The following is a 22,936-nucleotide window of genomic DNA, read 5'->3' on the forward strand; positions in this document are numbered from 1 at the left end:
TTAAATTATGACGCCCAGTGACAATACCCGACTATCACAATTTCAGTGATAGTAGCATAGTGATGCAAGCAAAAATACACATGTCAAGGAGCAGTCGCAAAGAAGAACTTACATACAACAAGAGGGAATTATAAACTTGTATAGTGTGAGAAACAGTACCAGAGTGATAAGCACAGTCGTGCACAATTGTATAAAAGGTCAATTTGTATGCCAGCTTTTGTTTTGAATGTTAAGTGGAAGCTATTATGCAAAGGATCTACGGCATGTCACCCTAAATGCATTACAATTAAACACTACATATTCATTGTGCCTCTGTTCACTTACATTCTTACTCAAACCCAAAGGTTTTGTGCCCTTTAAACTAATTTTTACCTAATTTGTGAGCATTTTTATTCCGACGCTAGTTCAAGAAATCCACTTTTTGCTTAGATTTAGTTTCCATCACTTTGTAAGCTATCAAAAATATTGCACTATAGTAGTGTCAACTCAATTATTACATTCAGCCCACTTAACAAAAGTAATATTTTGCACAACACAAGTGATACATGCGAAATACACAAGAACAAACACACAGCTCATACAGCTTAGCAGCTCGTAGGAGGCTGCTCTATTACAGAGAGAAGGTGATTGGAGGAGGAAATGCTGCCTGCACCTCCCAAGCTGGGAGAAGTGGCTCTGCTTTACAGGCACTCACACAAAGCAGACATTTTTTGCTGCAACAGGCAGGCGAGATATGCAAACAGAACTTGTAACATATTAAAGATTGTGGTCGCCATCAAATAATACTTTGCTTTTCTCTGGGGTGCCAGGGTCGGACAGACTTATAGGGCAGTACGGCAGCTCCAGAAGGGCATTGGTGCACGTTTTTTGTCAGTGGTGGAAATGGATATGCTGCATGTGAGAAGTTGGCCTGGCATATGCTGTCCACTATTCTAGTGGGCACCTTGCACCAGTCCAAACAACCCTTATTGATGGTAGGTTTAAAGACAACCTATATAGAAAGCTATCCTAATGGTAGCTGTGGAGAGCAGCCTTCAGGCTAAGTCTTGAAGGAATGTCAAGCAGCTTGTTTTACCAGTCTATAATCTCATGAATGACCAAATTAAAGGAGAACCACACCAGGTATATATATCAAATATATGTATTTATTCTAAACACATACCCCTAGTCTCTTATGAGGCTAGAGGCAAAAGTACATTCAGTAAAATTATTTAGCACACAGTAAATCAGCACAATATATGTGGAGCCCTAAGGGAGTACCAAACCATATGCTAAGAGAGTGTTATAAGAACCACGACTGACATAGATACAAGGCCTAGAGCCTTTAGAACCGCTGGGGCCACCGTGAACCACACAGGGTAAAATGTAAATTGATACTTGTATAGCGCACTACTCACCCGCAAGGGTCTCAAGGCGCTTGTACGAATACCGCTGTGGAACCCATCCTGGCTTTCCCTGTGAGGCGTCCACTCCTGGGCACCCCCAAGGTGGAGGCCAGGCATCCTTAGCGTTGTGGGGGCCGTTGTGGAGATTAAGCAAGCTATTGCCCAGAGTTGCAGAGTGTGACTCCATGATTGGAATACGCACAGAGGCGAGAATGATCAGGTCCGTGGAATTTTGAGCCCAAGACCCGCCGAGGCGGGGAATTGAACCCTGGTCCCGGACTAGACCTCTGCATCAGGGTCTGCCACTCTAATCATTGAGCCACACTTCTCCACCAGGGTAGCGACACAGGGGACCCACGGTAGATGTGCGCAGTGTCTAAACACAGCCGCAAATCACCATTAAATTCTAGGGGGAAAGTCGCGGTTGGAAAATTATATATTAAAGACACTTAGAAGAGGACTTGGAGAAAACCCCTTTAGAACTAGGAGGTTCTAGAGCCAACATCCACAGGAGCACCAGAGTACTCGAGTTACCTCACCCAGGGAAGCCGGGTGCAGAGGTGACTTTTCGTGTCGGGTTTCGTCGTCGATTTCAATGGTGAGCTGCTGAAGAATGCTGCAGGCGACCAACTGGAACGTGTCCGGGTGGATCCAAGGGTGGATCGGAGATCTGAAGAACCTGAAAGCAGAGGGGACAGCGTTTGGATCACTAGCCAGTGACCAGGAAGGCGATGAACAGATGTCCACCGATGTCGGGTGATTTCAGGTGAGGAAGTTGAAGCTTGACTCTTCAGCGACGAGGACCAGGAGGCGTCAAGGATGACCAGGAACTGGATTCGAGCTGTCCCACTAAAGATGTTGAGTGCTGCGGTGTCGGTTTCCGAATCAGACTCAACAAGCCTTGGCAACAGCAACCCATGGCTACGGTCGCTCCCCTCGCAGCTCCCAGCACTGAAGACATTTGGTATCGTAGCGCTCACCTGCATTTCTCGCTGCTCCTTATTGCCAATTTGCTTATGCTCACCCCCATCGCCCCTCTTGTCTCTGCACTGCCCTGACTGCCTGCGCGCCATCACTGTAGAGACTTCGCAGCGCCCAGAAGCATATCCTTCCATCAGCTGTGTAAACGCAGCGCACCTTTACCGTACTGACCTCGCAGCGCCCACAAGCTCTATTACTGTTCAGCCTCTCGTCTGCAATAATTAATTAATTAATAATCGTAGCGCTTGAAATAATCTAGACGCTTTGGAACCATTTAGTGCACAGTAATTAATTAGCGTTGTGCCACTGTTTAAAACGCGCAGCCAGGTGGATTGTCTTGCGCTTGCACACGTGTTTATTTTGTGCATAGCGTCGCGTTTCAGGCTGTACCTCCATTTCAGGTTCATTTACTGACCAGCTGCCATTTTGTGCTTTGTTGCTGTCCCTCCCTGCCCTGACCTCCGCCCCGCCTCCCAGCTGACCCTACCTCGCCCCTCCCCCTACACTATCCATATATGACAGTTGCTTGTACGCGCAGCGTTCACGCGCAGCGACCGCGCCCCATTCGCGCCGAAGGTGCGCCAAAGGTAAGCCCGTCTACGCCCGTCCACGCCTGGACCGCGCCCAGCGCCAGACCCCCTGGTTCTCGCAATGCCCAGCCCACTCGCATCACTTACGATGCCACCACCCTCCTAGCCCTTAACCCCGGCCGTTCCCCCAACTGCGTCCAGGCCGCTCCTGGACACACCCATGGACCCTTCTCTTGCAACTCCTGCAAGTTCGACGGCACCAGAACCAACCCCTCATCCACCAACACCAAACAGAGATCTGACACCAACCACCTAAAATGCATCCTGCTCAACACCCGCTCGGTCCACAGACACGCCATCGACCTCTGGAATCTACTAGACACCATCTCACCGGACGTCGCCTTCCTAACAGAAACATGGATGAACGCCTCTTCAGCCCCAGACATCACCGTTGCCATCCCGGAAGGATACAAGATCATCCGCAAGGACCGCACCGACCAAACAGGAGGAGGTATCGCTATCGTCCATAAGAACTCCATCCGCATCTCAACCAGATCTGACGTCAACCTTGCCAGCGCCGAACACCTCCACTTCCAGATCCACACCGACCCCAAGACCACACTCAGAGGCACCCTCCTCTACAGGCCACCAGGACCCCGTGCACAATTCAGCGAAGACATCACTGACTTTATCACCCCACACGCCCTCCCCTCCGAGGACTACATTCTATTGGGAGACCTAAATTTTCACCTGGAAAAAAGCAATGACAGCAACGCCACCACCCTTCTGGACAATCTCGCCAACCTCGGACTCAAACAACTTGTCACTACCCCCACCCACATCGCAGGTCACACACTCAACCCTATCTTCTCCTCCAGCAAACATGTCTCATTCAGTCACACCACAGCTCTTCATTGGACGGACCACAGCTGCGTTCACTTTATCTACAATAAGACCACAATCCACAACCATCCTCAACCCACCTTGCGAAGAAATTGGAACAAAATCACCATCGACCAGATCTCCTCATCGCTTCTTCTCAACCCCCCCGCCCACTCCTCAAACCCCGACCAAGCAGCCATTAACCTCACCCAATGGCTATCCAACAGCGCAGACATCCTAGCACCGTTGAAAAAACGTCAAATAAAACTATACAGTAAAAACGCCTCCTGGTTCAACAATGATCTTAAGAAATCTAAGAAACTCTGTCGCTCCCTCGAGAAGGCCTGGAAAAAAGACCCAAACAAACAACCAGCACCAGGGACGCCTTCAAAAACGCCACCCGCACACATCACCAACTAATCCGGTCTGCCCAGAAAGCCGCATTCAAAGACCGACTAGACAACAACACCCACAACAGCAAGGAATTATTCAACATCGTCAAAGAATTCACCAACCCATCAGCCAACTCCAACGACATCACCCCCTCCCAAGCCCTCTGCGACTCCCTAGCTTCCTTCTTCCACAACAAAATCGCAGACATCCACAACAGCTTCGACAACCGACCCGGAGACCAACCCACCCAACCTCCTGCAGGACCTTCACCCCCCTTGAACGTCCTTAACAATTGGAACCCAATCTCCACTGAGGACACCATCCGCCTGATGAACTCCATCCACTCAGGATCCCCAACTGACCCATGCCCTCACCACATCTTCAACAAAGCAGACTCCATTATCGCACCTCATCTCCGAGACGTCATCAACTGCTCCCTCAACTCCGCCACCTTCCCGTAAAGCTGGAAACACGCAGAACTCACCGCCCTTCTGAAAAAATCCAACGAACTCAAAAACTACCGCCCCATCTCGCTTCTTCCATTCCCGGCCAAAGTCATTGAGAAAGCTGTCAACAACCAGCTCGCCACCTTCCTCGAAACCAACAAATCCCTCGACTCCTCACAGTCCGGCTTCCGAGCCAAACACAGCACTGAGACCGCACTTATCGCAGCAACAGACGACATTCGAACTCTACTGGACAACGGAGACACAGTCGCCCTCATCCTCCTCGACCTCTCCGCTGCCTTCGACACAGTCTGTCATGACACCCTGCTACAGCGCCTCAAAAACGTCGGAATCCAAGGAAAAGCACTGGAATGGATCACCTCGTTCCTCACCGGAAGAACCCAGAGAGTCCGCCTCCCACCATTCAAGTCAGAGGCCTCTGAAGTCATCTGCGGCGTGCCACAAGGATCGTCACTCAGCCCCACCCTCTTCAACGTATACATGAGCCCCCTCGCGGCCATCGCACGCCAACACAACCTCAAATCATCTCCTACGCTGATGACACCCAACTGATCCTCTCACTCACCAAAGACCCTAACACCGCCAAAACCAACCTACATGAAGGAATGAAAGAAGTAGCCGAGTGGATGAAGCACAGCCGTCTGAAACTGAACTCAGACAAAGCAGAAGTCCTCATCTTAGGCACCTCCCCCTCCGCCTGGGATGACTCCTGGTGGCCAGCTGCCCTAGGAAAAGCACCCATCCCAACTGACCACGCACGGAACCTGGGCGTCATCCTGGACTCCTCTCTCTCGATGACCAGACAAGTCAACGCCGTCTCTTCATCTTGCTTCAACATTCTTCGCATGCTCAAAAAAACATTTCGCTGGATCCCCACCGAAACTAGAAAAACGGTCACCCACGCACTGGTCACGAGCCGCCTGGACTACGGAAACACCCTATACGCCGGTACCACCGAAAAACTCCAGAAAAAACTCCAACGCATCCAGAACGCTTCAGCCAGGCTCATACTAGACATCCCGCGTAAAGAACGCATCTCTGGTCACCTGAAAAACCTCCACTGGCTTCCCGTAAATAAGAGGATTACTTTCCGCCTCCTAACCCACGCACACAAATCACTCTACGAACTTGGACCCGAATGCCTCAACACACGACTGTCCTTCTACTCCCCCTCCCGTCAGCTACGATCCTCCAACCAAGCCCTTGCCACTGTACCTCGCATCAACAAATCCACCATGGGAGGTAGATCCTTCTCCTACCTGGCAGCCAAAACCTGGAACACACTTCCTACTCACCTTCGCCTTACTCAGAACCACCTAGCATTCAGAAAGCAACTTAAAACTTGGATATTCGACAAGTAATCCCCCACCCTTTCTCAAGCGCCTTGAGACCCTATGGGTATGTAGCGCGCTATATAAATCTCTTGACTTGACTTGACTTGACTTGGTGGAGACCAGCAAGGTCTGAGGGACTCACCCTTTGGAGGGGAGTCAGGGCACGTCTGGCGCAACCAGGGAAGCCCAAGAAACAGAAGAGTTACCTTCGTGGGGCCCACCAGTCGACAGACCAGAGATCGCAAAGGGCCCTCGAGCAGAAATGCTAGAAGCAGGCTCGCGGAACACTCGTGGAATGTAGGCCCACAATCTTTGGTGCAAATGGTGCTCGGGCGTGGACTACAAGCAGCCCAATGCGCAGCTTCTGGAAAGCTGGGGAAGCCGATGCACTTGCAAATATGACGTGTCCAGGAGTTCCGGTCCCACGTCACTCGTGAGAGCAGCGGGTCTCAGCTTTGCTGGGAACTCGTGTCGGCCTCTGAGAAGTCTGAAAGTATGTTTCCTGAGTCCCAAATCCATCGGGTTCCGGTGGGAGCCTTGGAAATGCAGACAGGAAAGATGCTTCTTTGGTGCCTGTTTGAACAGGGGAGTCGCTCCTTAACCCCAAGGGAGATTCTTCTGTCTTCTAGTCGATGTAGTATGTCAAAATGCCAGGATATATGTTGCAGAGATTCGTCCAGGTGTAATCTGAAGTCCTAAGGACTGGGATCCCATATTTATACTAAGTTAGGTGGTTGGACATACTCTAGGGACCCACCTATGGGAGGTGCCAGGGAGGGGGGTGGTTACACCCCTTTCCCTTTGTCCAGTTTCACGCCAGAGCAGAGGCTGAGTGCCCCTGCAACCGGTTTGAACTGGGGTATGCACAGGGACACCAAGTGTGCCCCCAGCACTGTCAGAAAAGCATTCTATGAAGGTACCCACTCAACCCCAATACACTAAAGCCTGTCTGGGAGGTGGTTACACCTCCCTGTGACAGGAAATTTATTGTCCAGGCCTCCCCTGCCAGAGTTTCGTACAGCAGAAGGAGGTCAGACTCATGTCTGTGGCTGCAGCATCCATTTTGTGATGGTGGTGCTCTTTTAAACTATTACCGGTTAGGTAAGTGTGTACATGTCTTCTCCCTCTAGAAGGGTGGAATTCTACCCCCGCCGCCAGAACTGGCGGGGGTTAGGATTCCAAAGTGTTTGACTCCAAACACAACATGTTTCCATGCAGCCATTCCAAAGTTTGCATTTACCGCAAGGTTATAATGCACTTAAGAGTATAAGGTCTGGCTGCATCACGGAACAGCCTCAGAGAATAGATTCTGAAAGCTGCAGAGGTGTCCTGCTCATGAATGGGCACCCTCTTACACAAAACCAAGCACTCTGCCTTCAGGAATGATAAGGCCTGCCATAGGAGTGACTTATAGGTTTATATGTGTCAGTGATTAAAGGTAGATATAGGTAACCTACATCTTAGTAAGGGGTTCATACACCACCTTACCCAGGCTGTAGTAGCAGACCTATGGTGCCATTTTTGAAGGCTTCCCAGATGTTGTATAATACATGCTTCAGCCCCTGGTGGCCTCTGGGGTACCTATGCCCTTGGTACCTAAGGTACCATATACTAGGGACTCACAAGGGTAACCCAGTAACCATTCTGGAGTGTACATGATGTACATGCAATCTTTTTAGAGAGGAAGCAGCTAGGCTGGAGTCCTGGTTAGCAAGGCCCTAGCCAGACTAAAGTAAAAAAACAGTGAAACACCAGCAAAAATTGGGGGTAACCATAGTAAGCAGATCCTACTCTCCTACACTGTGTTGTTTTTGCACTGGTGTAAAGTTATCACAATACAGACCTCAATAACCTAAACAAGAACCTTCTCATTGGTTAAATGCCAACCTTACGTGTAATAGTGACATAATTCATAGGTACTTCAGTCCTGTTTGTTGGGATAAATAAAATAATAAACACTGTAGGAACTGAGGATCACTAGCCTCGTTCCCATATTTACACTCTCGCACCTCACCTCCCCTCGACTGATGCTTGCTTGAGTTTGTCATTACTCTTTTCTATAATTTAGTGTCATTTATTAGAGCTTTCGGGAATGGGCGGTAATACTCCTTTTGTATAAAGGTAATGTCGATTTAAGTGCCAGACTGGAGCCCAGGCCATGTGTGCAATGGTGAAAGCTGCTGTCCGCATTCAAGGTAATACAATATTTAGGTAAACGTGAAATGTAAACAGAACTGTCCCTGACACTGATTACCTCAAGGGCTACACTGAACCACAGTCCCTGCTGCATAGTTATTTGTTGTGCGGGCTCGGCTGGCGCTGCGTCACTGCTCGCAGTCAGAACAGTCATCCGACCTGAAGGAAAGAGGGCTGAGCAAATAACAGTGAGCACCTCGAACTCCTCAAGCCAGTTCTGCCAGCTTGCCCGTGGCTGCCCGCCTTTACATGTCCCCTCTCGGCTGCACAGTCATTGGGCAGATCCTTACAGTCACTCTCATGACGTTGGGTCACGTGAATCAAAATGTTGGCACCAGGTAAAATGTATCCAGAGCGGAGCGCAGCTGAGTCTTCCCCCAAGCCGCGAGCACCACAAACAAGCGCTGCCAGCTTTGCTCAGACAGACACTGCGAATTAATATATTGCAGGGCTCCTGCTGGACAATGAGGAAGCGCTATAATGCGTTATGATTATTTTTAATGCGGTGATGCGAGAACTTGTCTTCAAATGCGTTAGGATCACGCGTGATGCGTGGCACTTGGCAGGGCTGCAAATACCTGCCTTTGCTTGTTTCAATAAGCTTTGTTGTGTGTGCCTTTGTCTTTCATGGCACGTTTCTGTGTGTTTGCATGTGTGCGTGTTTGTGGGTGCATTTGTGAGGGAATGCATTATGTGTATGTGCATGTGTTTGGGCACCTGTATGCTTTTGTTTTGTTTGAGTGTATGTGTGTGTGCCCTTATCTTCCACGGTAGTTCGCTGTGCTCATTTGTGTGGGCATGCAATGTGAGTGCGTGTGTGGTTGCATGTATGCCTCCTGTATAAACTTGATTACTGCAATGTATCTTTCAAAGTTAAGGTATAAGATACTAAATTACATCCTGAACTGTCATGTTCTGGTAAAAAAGAGCAAGTACAACAGTCTAAACAGTTTGAGTCTTATTTAAAGTTTTGAAACGGATGGAGACATGCAGGCTCCTGCTCTCCTGAAAATGAGCTGTTCCGCACAAAACCAAATGAGATGCATATTAAATGTATCATATGGAAATTATTTAGATGATTAGTATGAAAAGAGTTGGAAAAGATAGCTTCCTGTTTTTTATCAAGTATGTTAGTGGCTCTAGGTGTTGTGCTCAGAGTTTCTTGTGAAGTGATTGGGATTAAGCCATTAACTTGTAATAAGGGTCTTTCTTGTCTGTTGCAAAGATAAACTTGTTTGTTCCGATGTTCACTCTCTGTCTTAAGTTTCTCTGGGAAAGCCCTGCTCCTGTCACACCTTAAGTGCCCCTCCACATGTGGGCCATTGAAGAGGGCCACATGGCAGCAAAGCCCAGCTATTTACAATACGCGAGAGGAATTAGTGAGAAAACCCTCATGCTGCGCAAAGCTTTCTAATATTTCAGAATGGCGGTGCATGTGCAGAGCCAAGGAGTTGGGTGCTTTATGTGAAACTAGATATTCAATGGTAGTGCTACCTGTTGCAATCTGATATGGTGGGCTAATGCACCTGCAAAAGTAACTTGTGTATAATAAACAAATAATGAATTAGAAACATGTTGGAACTACTAAACTTTGTGTCGTGGTGTCTGCACTATGAGAAGGCATTGTCCAAGTCAATTAGTCTGGCTTACTAAAGAAGGTACCTCTATGCTTTCATCCATGCAGTCACTCATCCACACTCACATGAAAGTAGTCACTCTTTATCATACCGTCAAGCATCTGGCCTCACCATAGCAACCTATGAAAACCTAATGATCGGACAGTGCTGCACAGCTCAAAAGCCCAGAACACTGACAAATGAGGAAGGTGCTTGAAGTGCGTGAGTGCTCACTTTAGGAACAACCTGGACCCTTTTTATGAGAAACCACCTTAGAACCTTCCTTTTCAGAGATGCATTCAATGTTCACCCTTTAAAACTTAGTCAATATAAGAACCAGACAAAAATGTCCTTCAAGACCTTTTTCTAGGATGACCATTTACGTGTCTCCTAATGTGTACCATATCCAGGTGGTCCAATTCCTTTTCATCACCATGTAATTCTATTCCTTTCATGTTCTTTACTTCCATGTTGGTCCAAAGTAGTCGTAGGGCAACACCTAAGAGCTTTGTAAAACTATTACATGCATAAACACATCTGCCCTTTAGTTGCGTTTCCATACCTTAATAAAATGATATATGTCCTATTTGTCTTACTTGCAGTGGAGCTCATACTCAGTAATTCAGTACTTTGCTTGATTGGCCAACAAGTGTGGAACCTGCTTTGTCCATGTACAACTCCTTGCTGTCAGCCTGGTTTATAGAGCTGGAACTGCGCTACCCACAGTCATCCATTCATGGTGGTCATGTAATGACTGCTGGTGTCGCTTACATAGGCTGGGCCAGTGTAGGAACAAGGAAAGTACAGGTATTCCTGCTGTCCCTCCTCAAGCACTATAACATGTGACACCAATGGGGCCTATTAGGATGACGGGCGTACTTTGTCCGCCCGCCATCCTGTCGGAGAACGGGACCGTCCGCCATAAGGACGGGGGTCCCATCCTCAGAATTAGGATGCACCCGCCACAGTGGCGGGTGCATCCCGAATTTTTAACATTGCGGCGGGCGGCGCTGAAAGCACCGCCCGCCGCAATGCTATAAAAGCATGTTGTGCGTTTCAAAGCACAACATGACAGGCACCACGCGGTGCCTGCCATGTTGTACTTTGAAACACAGGGGGGTACCATAGGTACCCCCCATGTGCACCCCCCATCCCCCTTTCACCCTGGGGGCCCACAACTGGCCCCCAAAGAAAGACCTTATGCCTTTCACGGAAGGCATAGGACCGCAGGCATCGCAATATAGTTAGCGGAGTCTCGCAGACACCGCCACCATATGTACGCACTTTTTCCGCTGGTTGCGAAGGCAACTGGCAGAAAAGCGGCGGACGGTCTTCCCGTCCGCCGTGGACCCCCCCCAGCCATCCTAATGTGGTGGTGGGCCATTTCACTGAGGATGGCGGCGGATTGCCCAAGCCAGGCCGGCGGTGGCTACCGCCAGCCCGGTGGGGGCAATCCGTCCGCCATCCTAATCGGCCCCAAATGTGTGCTGCCTCAGCCTTCCCAGAAGGCACAAGTGACTTACTGTCATTGACACTTGTCATCGTCCCTAACGAGTGCTACCATCTATCATAACATTCACTCAGCAAATCAAGGCTGAGCCCAAGTGCATGTCTGTGCAGCACCTGGTGAATGCGATTACTGGTCTGTTGGTGTTGAATGGATAGGAAGCAAGCTGGCACACAGGCACCTAATGATTGACAACACAGCAGAGCAGTACAAACCTAAAATCATCATTTTAAATTGGTGCTGATTTTATTACTGAACTTGTAGGCTGCATTTCCTGAGCCTTATGCACAATGACAGTGCTCGGACAGAAAGAACAGAGGCGTTCCAATGACCACCAGCCTCACCCTCGTCCATGGTGACCTGTGACCCCTGCTGATGGTATAGCACTGGTGTGTCATCAGCGCAAGACATAGTCATGCCACACCTGCAGCAAGTGGCGCACCTGTTCAAGGCAGATTACATCAATCATAGTGGAGATGCAGATGCCCCATCTAAATCACGCGAAATTAACCTCAGGAAGAACGGTCCAGCATATTGTTTTTTCTTTCCAAATGTGTCTTTAGACATGTCCAGCTTCTTCTACGGCTGCACTGTTCTGTTAAATAGCATCCTCTGTTAGCATGTTCATTTCCAATGAGTGTAAATGTTAACCCATTTGCAGTGAGTAACTCATATTTGCCTTTGAAAGGCTATCTCTGTCCTCTCACCTACTTGGCGGTTGATGCCCTGCAAGAAAAAAGTCAGTCAGGATGTAATTTTCCTTTTTGAATTTTACAAGCCTGCCAATTAGCACTATGACATATGATACTATCAGCCATTCTTGGCTTTTCAGACCACAGCATTGCGGGCCATGTAGTTTTCCTTTTTACACTTTCATTAAGGGCTCATAATAATAGCATTGCTGCTCACTAAAATGCCAGAATTGGCCCGGCAATTTTATACATGACCTTGAGACACTTGTCAGCTATGTTTAAAAATAAAATCAAAGCAATTTATTTTGTATTTTTTGTATTTATTACGTTTTATATAGCGCTGGCTAGACCCGTAGGTATCAGAGCGCTTTACATAAGCGAGTTACAAGAATAATAATTTTAAACATTTTACACGTAAATTAAAAGTGAATGGCAAATCATAAAGAGGCAGAAAGGGAAAGGGGGGACAGGAGTATGAGTAAAAGGATAGGTGGGGGAGGGAACCTAAGGGAGGAGGGAGTAAAGGCAGACGGGCGAAAAGAGAAATATGTTAGACTCAAGAGTTAAGGAATCATAGCAAATAACATAAGGTCAATGTACAGTAAATTAAAGACAGAGTTATGTTACAAGTTACATCAGTTACAAGAGCATAGCAAAGTACAGTATAAATTCAATGTTGTGAGAGTTTGTGGGAGGGAGGGAGAGGAGGAAGGAGTCAAAAGCAGGGAGATGAGGAGGAACTGTGTCTATAGTCCGGCTGGGTAGGTGACGATCGAGGGGGATACCATGGACAATCTCCTTTTTAGCTGTCTAGCAGCTCCACCGGGTATCAGCCATGTTGCTCAGGTCTCAGCGTTCAGGTATAAAAACAGATTAGGTTTAAAGTATTTTATTTAGTGCAACATACATGAACAAACATACAGAAGGTATGAGGCATCAGTTCAGGACGGACAAGGCCGCTCCCACAGCGTAACATCTGCAGAGAATAGTTCAGTTGCGGGCCAGTCCGCAGTGGCCTTGCAGGACATGCATTGTTGCAGTGTTGTAGTACATTCCCTTCTCAAACTCCCCCCCAAACCCCAACTCCCAACTCCCCGTTTCCCCTGCCCCCCCCAAACCCCACCCACCCGTCGTCCAGTGTACAGGTCTTTTCCGAGACACCTATCAAGGTCGACCTTAGTGGGAGAGGTGGATCCCTCATTCACTCAGGAGATCGGTGCGGCCGGGTCCGTGAGCCTCAAGAGGCGAAGGTATCTGGGACCTTGTAAATGAGCTCTAGTGGCCGGTGTAAGGGAGATATCCAGAGCCACAGATTTCCCAATATTCATTTTAAAACCTGCGACTGCACCAAAGGAGTCCAGCTCCTCGATGCAAGCCGGCAGGGCCGTCTTGGGCTCTTCCAGTGGTAGTATAACGTCGTCCGCATCGAGGCTAATGGTGTGCGTAAAGCCCCCGAACCGCACCCCCGTCGCCGCCGGGTTGTTACGCACCCGTTGGGCGAATGGTTCCATGTAAAGGGCGAAGAGCAATGGTGAGAGCGGGCAGCCCTGCCTGGTACCTCTCTCGATGTTGAAACTCCTCGAACTACAACCATTCACTCGCACCACCGCAGTCGGTAATCTGTAGCAATTAAGGATCATGGAGCGAAACTTGTCTCCTATGCCCTCCTTCATCAAGACCTGTTCGAAATAAGGCCAGTGCACTCGGTCAAACGCTTTCTCAGCGTCCACCGCATCATTCTCTCTCCCGGAATCCGAGAGGCCTTCTCCAAGAGGTGAACGATCCTCCTGGTGTTGTCCACCGTCTGCCTCCCTGGAACAAATCCCGCCTGGTCCGGATCTATAAGACCCGGTAGGTGGGGGGCTAGTCGAGCCACAAGGATCCCTGTGTATAACTTTAAGTCCACATTCAAGAGGGATATCGGTCTGTAAGAGCCGCAGTGCTTCCGGGTTTGGGGATAACCATGAGTGAGGCCCGCAGGAGGTCAGGTGGAATGGCCCCCGGAGCAGCGAACGAGTTAAAAAGGTGGGTGAGAATCGGGGCCAGTGTCGTGCAGAACGTTTTATAAAAAAGGGAGGTATACCGGTCCGGTCCCGGTGCCTTGCCATGCTTGAGCCTGGCGATGGCGGAAATTACTTCCTCTATTCGGATTTACCTATCTAGATGCTCCGCCTGCGAGGTGTCCAGGGAGGGCAGGGTCACCGAGTCCAAGTAGGCGGACGTCGCAGTTTCATCCGGCAGGTCTCCGGCATATAGATCCGCGTAGAATCTGCGGAACGTTTCAGCTATATGGGCGTCTTCCGTCACTACCGTACTTGTAGGGTCAGAGATCTCTTTCACTAGTTGACTCTGATGCGCCACTCGGAGCCTTTTAGCCAGCCGTCTACCACAGCGGTCCCCACCTGTGTAGTATTTGTGGCGCAGGCGAAGCGCAGCGTACTCCGCGCGGTCCAAATCCAGGGCCGCCAGGAGTTTCCTCTCCTCCTTAAGCTGCCTCCATATTCTGGGGGCCCCCGTCCTGCGGTGTATCTGTTCGAGTTCACGGGCCCGCTGGGTGAGTTTATCCCTTTTGGCTTGTCATTCTTTATTTTCAGCAGAGGAGATCGCCAAAAATTCCCCCCTAAGGACTGCCTTCAAGGCTGCCCACTGCGTTGCTAGGGTGGTGTCAGGGTTATCATTGTGGGACAGATACTCCCGGATCACTCCCTCGATGCGGTCCACCACTACCTTCCTGTGCAGCAAGGTGTCTCGGAGGTGCCATGTTCTGGGAGAACCAGCCACCGGCGGTAGGCACAGAGTGGCGGAGACCGGGGCATGGTCCGATAAGGACAGTACTCCCAAGTCCGACGTAGAGACCAGAGCCCGTACCGGAGTTGTGACCAGGAGATGGTCTAGCCTCGCGTACATCTTGTGGGAGTGGGAGTAATACGTATATCCCCTGTCAGTGGGGTGCATGTGTCGCCAGAGGTCGTGTAGATCTACTTCCGACAGCTGCGCCTTACACCCAGCTGAAAACTCCCCGACCTGCGGGGAGCGTTGTGCGGATCTATCCATGGCTGAGTCAAAAACCATATTAAAGTCTCCTCCGATGAGAACATGCCTATCCTGCGAAGCAGTAACATCTACAAGAGCTGATTGCAGGAAACGTTCTTGCTGTTTATTAGGGCTATACAGGGACCCAACTGTAAATGCGATACCTCCAATCCTAAACCGGTATGCTAACAGCTGACCTTTGTGTTCTGCGTGCTTGTGAAGGATTTCCCCTTTAAAGTGTCTGGCCACCAGGATTGCCACCCCTGCTGTCTTAGTGGTGCTGGAAGAGTGAAACTGTGTAGGGAATTTATGCGAGCGCAGCCTGTGAGTGTCTTGTGGAAGCAGATGCGTCTCTTGAAGGAGACATATGTCAGCGTGAGTGCTCTCTAGGAGAGACAATACCGCCCGTCTCTTGACCGGATTGTTGAGGCCCCTTACATTAAGAGTCACCACTCTAAAAGTGCTGGGAGGCATGGGAAAGGGTATATGCGAAGGCGAAGTTTCCCCGCCCGGACAAGGCAAGGCAGATAAGCACCGCTGAAGCTGCTAGGACCTGCATAGTACACTGGACGACCCCCCCTTTCCCTGCCAACCCCCAAACCCCTAGCCGTCTAGCCACGTTCCGCAGCCGGCGCCGCTCCGCCAGTGGGCCCCGTACTCAGCCCCGTACTCGGCCTCGTGCGCTCCACCAGTGCGGAGATCCGTGCTGGGTCAGCCGTCCCTCGCCCTCTGCCGATGGATCACCACCTATGCCTCCAGGCGCAGCGGCAGGACCCGGCCCCTCTACAGGGCCCTCCGCACTGCACAAGGCCTCGATGTGAGTCTCTTCGCCGAAGTACGGCTCCACTGCAGCGCCGCCTCCACTCACGGCTGCCTTCTTGGGCCTCCGCCGCCACGGGTCCCGCGTTCCCAGATGGGGTGGGCGAGTAGTCCAGCGTGTCCACCCCCGGACCCCAGACTGCGGCAGGCCGGAAAAAGTTTGTGTCGGGGGAGCTCACCGCTAGGCCGCATCCCCGGCCTCGCGTGGTGGTCCGCGCCGGTGCCCTTGGCCCAAGTCCTCCGCCTTCGGGCACCGGGCGCTCGCACCCTGCCGCGCGGCGTCGGAGTCCGCAAAAGGGGGTTCCGCTCTTCTCCTCCGGTCGGGCTGCCCCACTGCAGGACGTCCCTGGGCCGATCCGACCCTCGCGGCCTCGATATGTGATCGTCTCGCCGTGCCGCATCTGCCTCCGGCCTCACTCCCTGGGGCTCCTTCACAGCGGCTCCGGGAGCTATCAGCACTGCAGTCGGCGTCGCTGGGCATCCTCTCAACCTCCGAACAGATCCCCAGCCGTTGTGGGGGGAGATCTGCGATAGTGGCGGTACAGGGGCTCGGGATTACGGGAGCTCGCAGAGAGTGTGACCGCTCACTCCGCCATCTTGCCACGCCCCCTATAAAAACAGATTAGACCCGAAGGTATCAGAGCGCTTTGCATGAATTCCACATTGTTCCAAAATAACATCAGTTACTGGAAACATATAAATATCTTTGAGGACGATGTCAAAGGAGCGTAGAGTGTAAGGGGTAGGGTAACGGGGTTGGGGGAGATATGACGGAGAGATGAAGGGAAAAATCTGCCCAAGGTCCGACTTGGTAGGTGAAGGCTGAGGGAGAAGTCAACAGCCCACAGAACAATATTTAAAAATCGTAGAAGACAGGATGAAAGGGTGGTAGGGTGAAGGGGAAGGCGGGAGGTACAACAGAGACACGAAGTAAGGTTTGACCAAGGACCTGCTGGGTAGGTGATGGCTGAAGGGGAAGTTCACAACCCATCACCTCTTTAGCTATCTAGTAGCTTCACCAGGTCTCAGCTAGAAGGCTAGGTCTCCACTGTCAGAGGAAAGATCAACAAGGTCAAAGTCCTGTCGGGTAATCATGATGGGGGATAGGTTTAAGGTCAGGTCAAAGTTCGGTTTATGTCCCGGGGCACCTCCTATATCCCTCTTACTCTACTCTTAAGGATAAATTAGCCTCAACAAGAATGAGGACAAGTCTTGAGGCGCTGTTGGTTAAAAGTAGGTGGAAGGCAGGGTAACAGCAGGATATAAAAATGCTAATGATCCCGGCTGTGTGAGCTACTTGTCCAGCTTTAGTTCGTCGGTCATCTTGGTACTGTCTGCCTTAGTGCTGAAGTCCTTTGGTGTTCAATGAACGAACTCTAAATCTAAGTTGCAGTAGAGCAGTGTCTCCAGAACCATATAGTAGCAATCTAACAGTGGATCATGATCATGGCTATCATTCTCCCATGCAGCATTGACACAAAATACCTTGCTTGGTCCTCGAAATAGGTAGGGACGCTTCTCATTGCCTCTCAATTTGTTGTCCTGTGCTGCACTATATAATCAGGCCCAGCAGTCTCGAATCCATTTCCGCCGTGTCATGGGCGTCCGCAGAAATTCTTCCAGGGGGGGCGGGGGGGGAGGGCAAAATGTTAACGTCATCACCATCCTCCGACATGATGTGTGCAAGGTGGGGCACAAGAAACACTGGGGCGCAGGAGGAGCCATGGGGGGCAGGAAGCAGGTCGCATATGATCTCATACACCATAGGGTTGTTGTCCCACAGCCATCTCTTTTTTTTGTGGCACCCCAAAATCCATACCTGCCCTGGTCCCTAAAATTACGCCCCTGGCACCCCAAAACCCATACCCACCCTCAACCCTAAAATTACCCACAACACCCCAAAACCCAAACCCACCCTGAACCTTAAAATTACCCCTGCCCCCCACAACTCATACCTTACCTGAACCCTAAAATTACCCCCCTGGCACCCATAACCCATACCCACCCTGACCACTAAAATAGTCCCCATGACATCCCAAAACCCATACCCGCCCTGAACCCAAATATTTCCCCCTTGCACCCCAAAACCCACACCCACCGTGAACCCTAAAATTATCCCCCTGGCACCCCAATCCCTAGCCCGCCGAGAACCTTAAAATAACTCCCTGGCACCTAAAACCCACACCCACCCTGAACTCTCAAGTTACCCCCTGGCACCACAAAAGCTGAACACTACATTCTGATTGTGTATCTGGGAGGATCTGCTGGTCCAGATCGGCTCAACCTGGTCTTCTTCGGCTTGCTCTTCTCTGGAGCTGTTCTGCCTGCCCTGTCCATCTTCCGGACCCACCGAACCTGCCTCCCTGCACACAGCCTGGACCTACTCTGTCTGACCTGGTTCTTTCTCCCTTGGACGCGCTGTCTTCACTGGTGGAGTTAGAAAACAGGCCTCACTTCTCTGAAGCTGCTCTCCCTCACCCAGAACCCCCCCTCCACTTCCACTTGCTCTCGCATCTTCCTTCCTCCCTACTTCTCAGTCTCTCTTTCTCCACTACTTCTCTCTCTCTTTCTCTCCCCCTCTTCTTTCACTCTCACCCCCACCGTATCCGTCTCCCCGACCCCACCAAGTTTTCCTCCGTCCCTCCTCTCTCTTCCTCCTTCTCATGTCGGTGATAGGGAGCCCGGGGTCCTCTCTGAAAATGCGAGCTGGAGGTAACATTAAGTGTGAAAGCACCAAGGTGTGAACCGGGAAAAAAGGCGGGAAAGGGGTGGGCGGCAGGTAGAGGGTCAAAGGGGGCACTGGCTCTCATAGAGGTGAGACGGGGTGGGTAGCAGCCTGAGGACAAAAACAACACCAGAGCAAGAGGCAGACGCTACTCTTTTATTCAAATGTGACTATTCTTTCTGCTTAGTAATTTACTTAACAGCAACTGTTCTAGACAGTCCATCACTATAATCCAATAATTAGTTGAAAAAACTTTGCCTCAATCTTGTTATGGTGTCAGAGCGCGCTATAAAGTCCGAGGTCTCCTGGCGCTTCTGACTAAATTATAAGATGGAAGGGGGATGGGGGCAGAGGGTACTCAGAAGGATCTAGAAAAGAGCAGAGTCGCCAGGTGTTGTCTAGATATGACGTGCAATGAGATGCACAGGAGTTCACCAAGAAGAGAGTGCCAAAGGGACGGTTCAGAAAAATTAAGCCCGCGTCTTGTCCTATTGAGCCCGGAAACGCAGAGAAGCTTCAGAATAGAACAGAGAGTGCGAGCTGGAGAAGAACCGTGGCTGGAGCACCATGTGTAATGCATAGTGGCATGGGCATCGCAGGGCACAGGGCCAGCTTTAGCGCTGGTGGCACCCAGTGCGACAGTGTTAGTTGGCGCCCCCAATGACCACCTCCACCACGGATTCTCTCACTAGCACCCTCTAACAGTGACCAAGACTCCATAATCACTCTCTCTCCGATGCATTGAATTCGTTATATAGAGCTACTCATACCATTAAAGTATGTCAGAGCACTTTGCATCACACACACATTACACGGACAATCAATCATACTTGTGTAAATCAGTGTATAGGAAATGTTACATAAGTCAAAGGACAAAGGGGCATATTATCAAGGCCTAGCGATATTTGTATCTCCGCATTTGCGTCCGCTTTATTTACAAGAGCACGCTAACGCGTATTCAATGGGATTAGCGCTGGTTTCAAAATTGCATCACCTTGCATCGCTAATGAGATGCAAGGGAGGCGTGTACCATGAAACAACTTGGGATATCATCACCAACCCTGATTCTCTCTATTTTCAAGTGTATCGCTAACACACATAGCGATATTATAATCAGCTCTAAACGGGTTTTTCGCCGGTTTGTAATCCCTGCTATTTTCCTTACTAAGCCATATCTATAATGGGAGATGGATTGTTATGCTGAGTCCACGTCTCCCATTATAGATTAGGTTTTCCCTAACGCGGTTCTCTATCGCTGGAATTCCGGCGATTTCGACTCTTTCCGCCGCGTTTGCCTGGATTTCTATCGCCTGGGCAATGCACCTTGCTGATAGTGCGCTCACCAGGCGATAGAATCCGGCGATATGTGGCGTTATTTTTTGAACGATCACACGGCCAGCGATAATTATCGCTGGCCGTTGATGATATGCCCCTAAAAGTGTAGGAGTCACATGTCATCCATACTGGTAGGCAGTATAGTTTAGGAGTGCTTGGTGTGGAAAAGCACAAACTCAGAGACGGAAAAGAAACAGCATAGTTGGGAGTTTTCTTTAATAATAAGACTCAATTTCTACCCAAATTAACCCTTTTTGCAACATTAATCAATGTTCTATACTTGGCAGAGTGTATGCACTTCTATGATGAAAGTTAATACCTCCCTATTCTATATTAGGACTTTAAGTTATAAATTGCAAGTAAGAAAAGGATGGCTCTTTTAAAAGCAGTAACCAGCTGATCTGTTTACATTAAATGCACTCTTTAATCTTCTTGGTACACGTTCTTTGCAGCAGGCATAATAACCCACTGTACTACCTTCACATATGTCAAAAACCTCAACTACACAAAACTCTGATCTCTGTCCAGGAAGACCATTAATCACAGGAGTTATCTTGATATTTTTGTGAGGCCCCGTAATTGCAGGACGAAAGGAACGTACAGCAGGTGTTTTTAAAATCATGATTAAGTTGTAAACACGGCGCCCCCAGGAAGCCAGGACCCGGTGCGATGGCACCGGTCACACCGCCCTAGAGCCGGCCCTGGCGGGGGTGCAAGGAGGGGCGCTCTGGGGGGGGCAAGTGCCCCTCCTTGCCCCCCCCCCCCCTGCGGATGCCCATGTAGAACAAATGAAGTGTGTTGTCTCTGGCTCTTCGTTGCTATCCCCAGGGCCACAATCTTAAGGACAGGCAACCGGGTATTCCTGTTGCTGTCCCTGGGGGCCACCATCTTAAGGTCAGGCAACCGTGTATTCCTGCACACAGCGTAGCTGTTCCCGAGGTCAGCACTTTGGCTGCCGCTAGACCTGGGACTCAGTGAGTAGGCCGTTTGCTTTCCGTCTGAGGTACTCTTGTCTTAGATTCGAGCACCAGCGCCGGACTGCAGCCAAAAGCGAGAGGAGGCCTCGCTCTCCGTCGCCCCAGAATCTATCACTGATTATATATATTGCACCATTGACATTACACAACAGAATCAAGAGTGCATGGTTAGCAGTGCAGAGTCTCACACAGGATGCAGGAAGTAGAAGCAGAGGCAGGACCTTAGAGGGCACAGTTTGAGTATGAAGCTTATGTTGTTTACAGCTGCTGAGGTGAGGCTGAGGAGAACGGTGCCACTAGAAGCAAGTGGCAGCACAAGAGACATCTGCCGCTCACAGGTGGTCAACCTGGGGCTCCCAGTGCACAAAGGAGCACATGAGTGTCCACAGTATTTGATGGTTGCTAATGCCAGTGATCAGTATATCTGCCAAATAACACTGCTTCACCCAACAGCACTTAGCATTCTCGGGCTTTTGTCCCCCTGCGTTACCACTGAACATTAGCCACCATGCCAGCTGGTGTGATGCTTGTCGCTCCTTGCAGCACGGAGGCGCGATGTCAAACAGAGACACATACTGTGCTGCAGCCAGTTCCCAGGAAGGGGAGTTTAGTGGCAGAACTACAAGAACCTCCCGCATAGCTCGCAGGCCTGTGTCTGCCTTGAAGGTCAGCAGAGCATGCATTGGAGATACTGAGCCTGCAAGACAACAGGGCTGCAAGTGTAAATGTAAATGTAAATGTAAATGTATAGGCATTTATATAGTGCACTACTTACCCAGAGGGTCCCAAGGCGCTTCGACCGCTGCGAAACCCTTCCTGGCTTCCCTGAGAGATGGTCCCTTAATGGGTATCTCCAGGGTGAGACCAGGCATCCCCGGCGGTCTGGTGGGGCCGTTAGTGAAGATGAGGCAAGCTAATGCCCAGAGTTGCCGAGTGTGAACGCTGATCAGAGTGGGCACCGAGGCGAGAGAATTATCGAGTCCGCTGACCCTGGTCCAGAAACCTGCCGCGCCGGGAATCGAACCCTAGTCCCGGGCCGTCCTCTGCTCTCGGGTCTGCCGCCTCTAACCAGTGGCAATCCCATATGGAGAGCGATGCAAGCCAAGGTCTAGAGAAGCTCCAAGGAAGAAGGAAACTAGGCTGGCAGAGATTGCTGAGCTTTGGTGTGGAGGGTGGTGTATGAGATAAGGTAAGGTAAGGCCATAGAGGAAAAAAGGAAATGTCACACGCTCAGGACTGGGAATGGGATCCCATAACAACTGTTCAACTCCACCTGGTCGTGCTGTAGCTGCGACTATCCCCCCCCCCCCCTCCCACTGTGCTGAGCCCTCAGGAAACAGCTGACAATTGAGCTGGTACTGACAATGAGGACAAACAACTCCAGCCTAAACACAAAAGGAAGCAAGAACTCACAAGGGGTCTTATGGTCAACCATGTGAAGGATTCTGCTGGGCTCACAAGAAGTACTCAGTTTTCAAGCAAACAAAATGGACATACAAATTAGCCTCCTGATAACTCTGGCAATTTATGTGTGAGGCATTGATGAGAAAATTGCGAATCAAAAATTGCAAACCAAAAGAGAGCACAAGCTGACATGCAGGGAATAGGGCAGAGATGCTGGTGCTCCCCTGTCGTAGACAAGCTGTCAACACTTACGGTGACGATGTTGAATCTACTGGTTGACCTCAAAGACGTGAATATAAACAGGCCCCAAACGAGCATAGGACCCCTGAACACTAAGGCAGGCCCCTCAGAGGCACTACTTCCAGTAGAGTCAGAAAGGCTGAGGTGTGGCTACCTTTCTGGCTGCAACAATGAAGGCCTGGGGACTGCTAGATCCAACACTAGGGTGGCACCTTTACCAATGGCAGGCTCACCAGATTTAGATAGGACCCAATAAAGCAAGGATGAACCACCAAAACAGCAGAAAGCAAGGAAAAGAAAGGGTTGCAACAAAAAGCTCCTACAGCCTAGCAGGCTGGCAGCCTACCCAGTCTTCATTACAAGACTCAGGCCACACTCCGCACCCAGGGATGCAGACCTCCATGAGAAACTGACGGCTCA

The sequence above is a fragment of the Lissotriton vulgaris genome, chromosome 7 (assembly GCF_964263255.1).
Source record: "Lissotriton vulgaris chromosome 7, aLisVul1.2, whole genome shotgun sequence".
NCBI lineage: Eukaryota > Metazoa > Chordata > Amphibia > Caudata > Salamandridae > Lissotriton > Lissotriton vulgaris.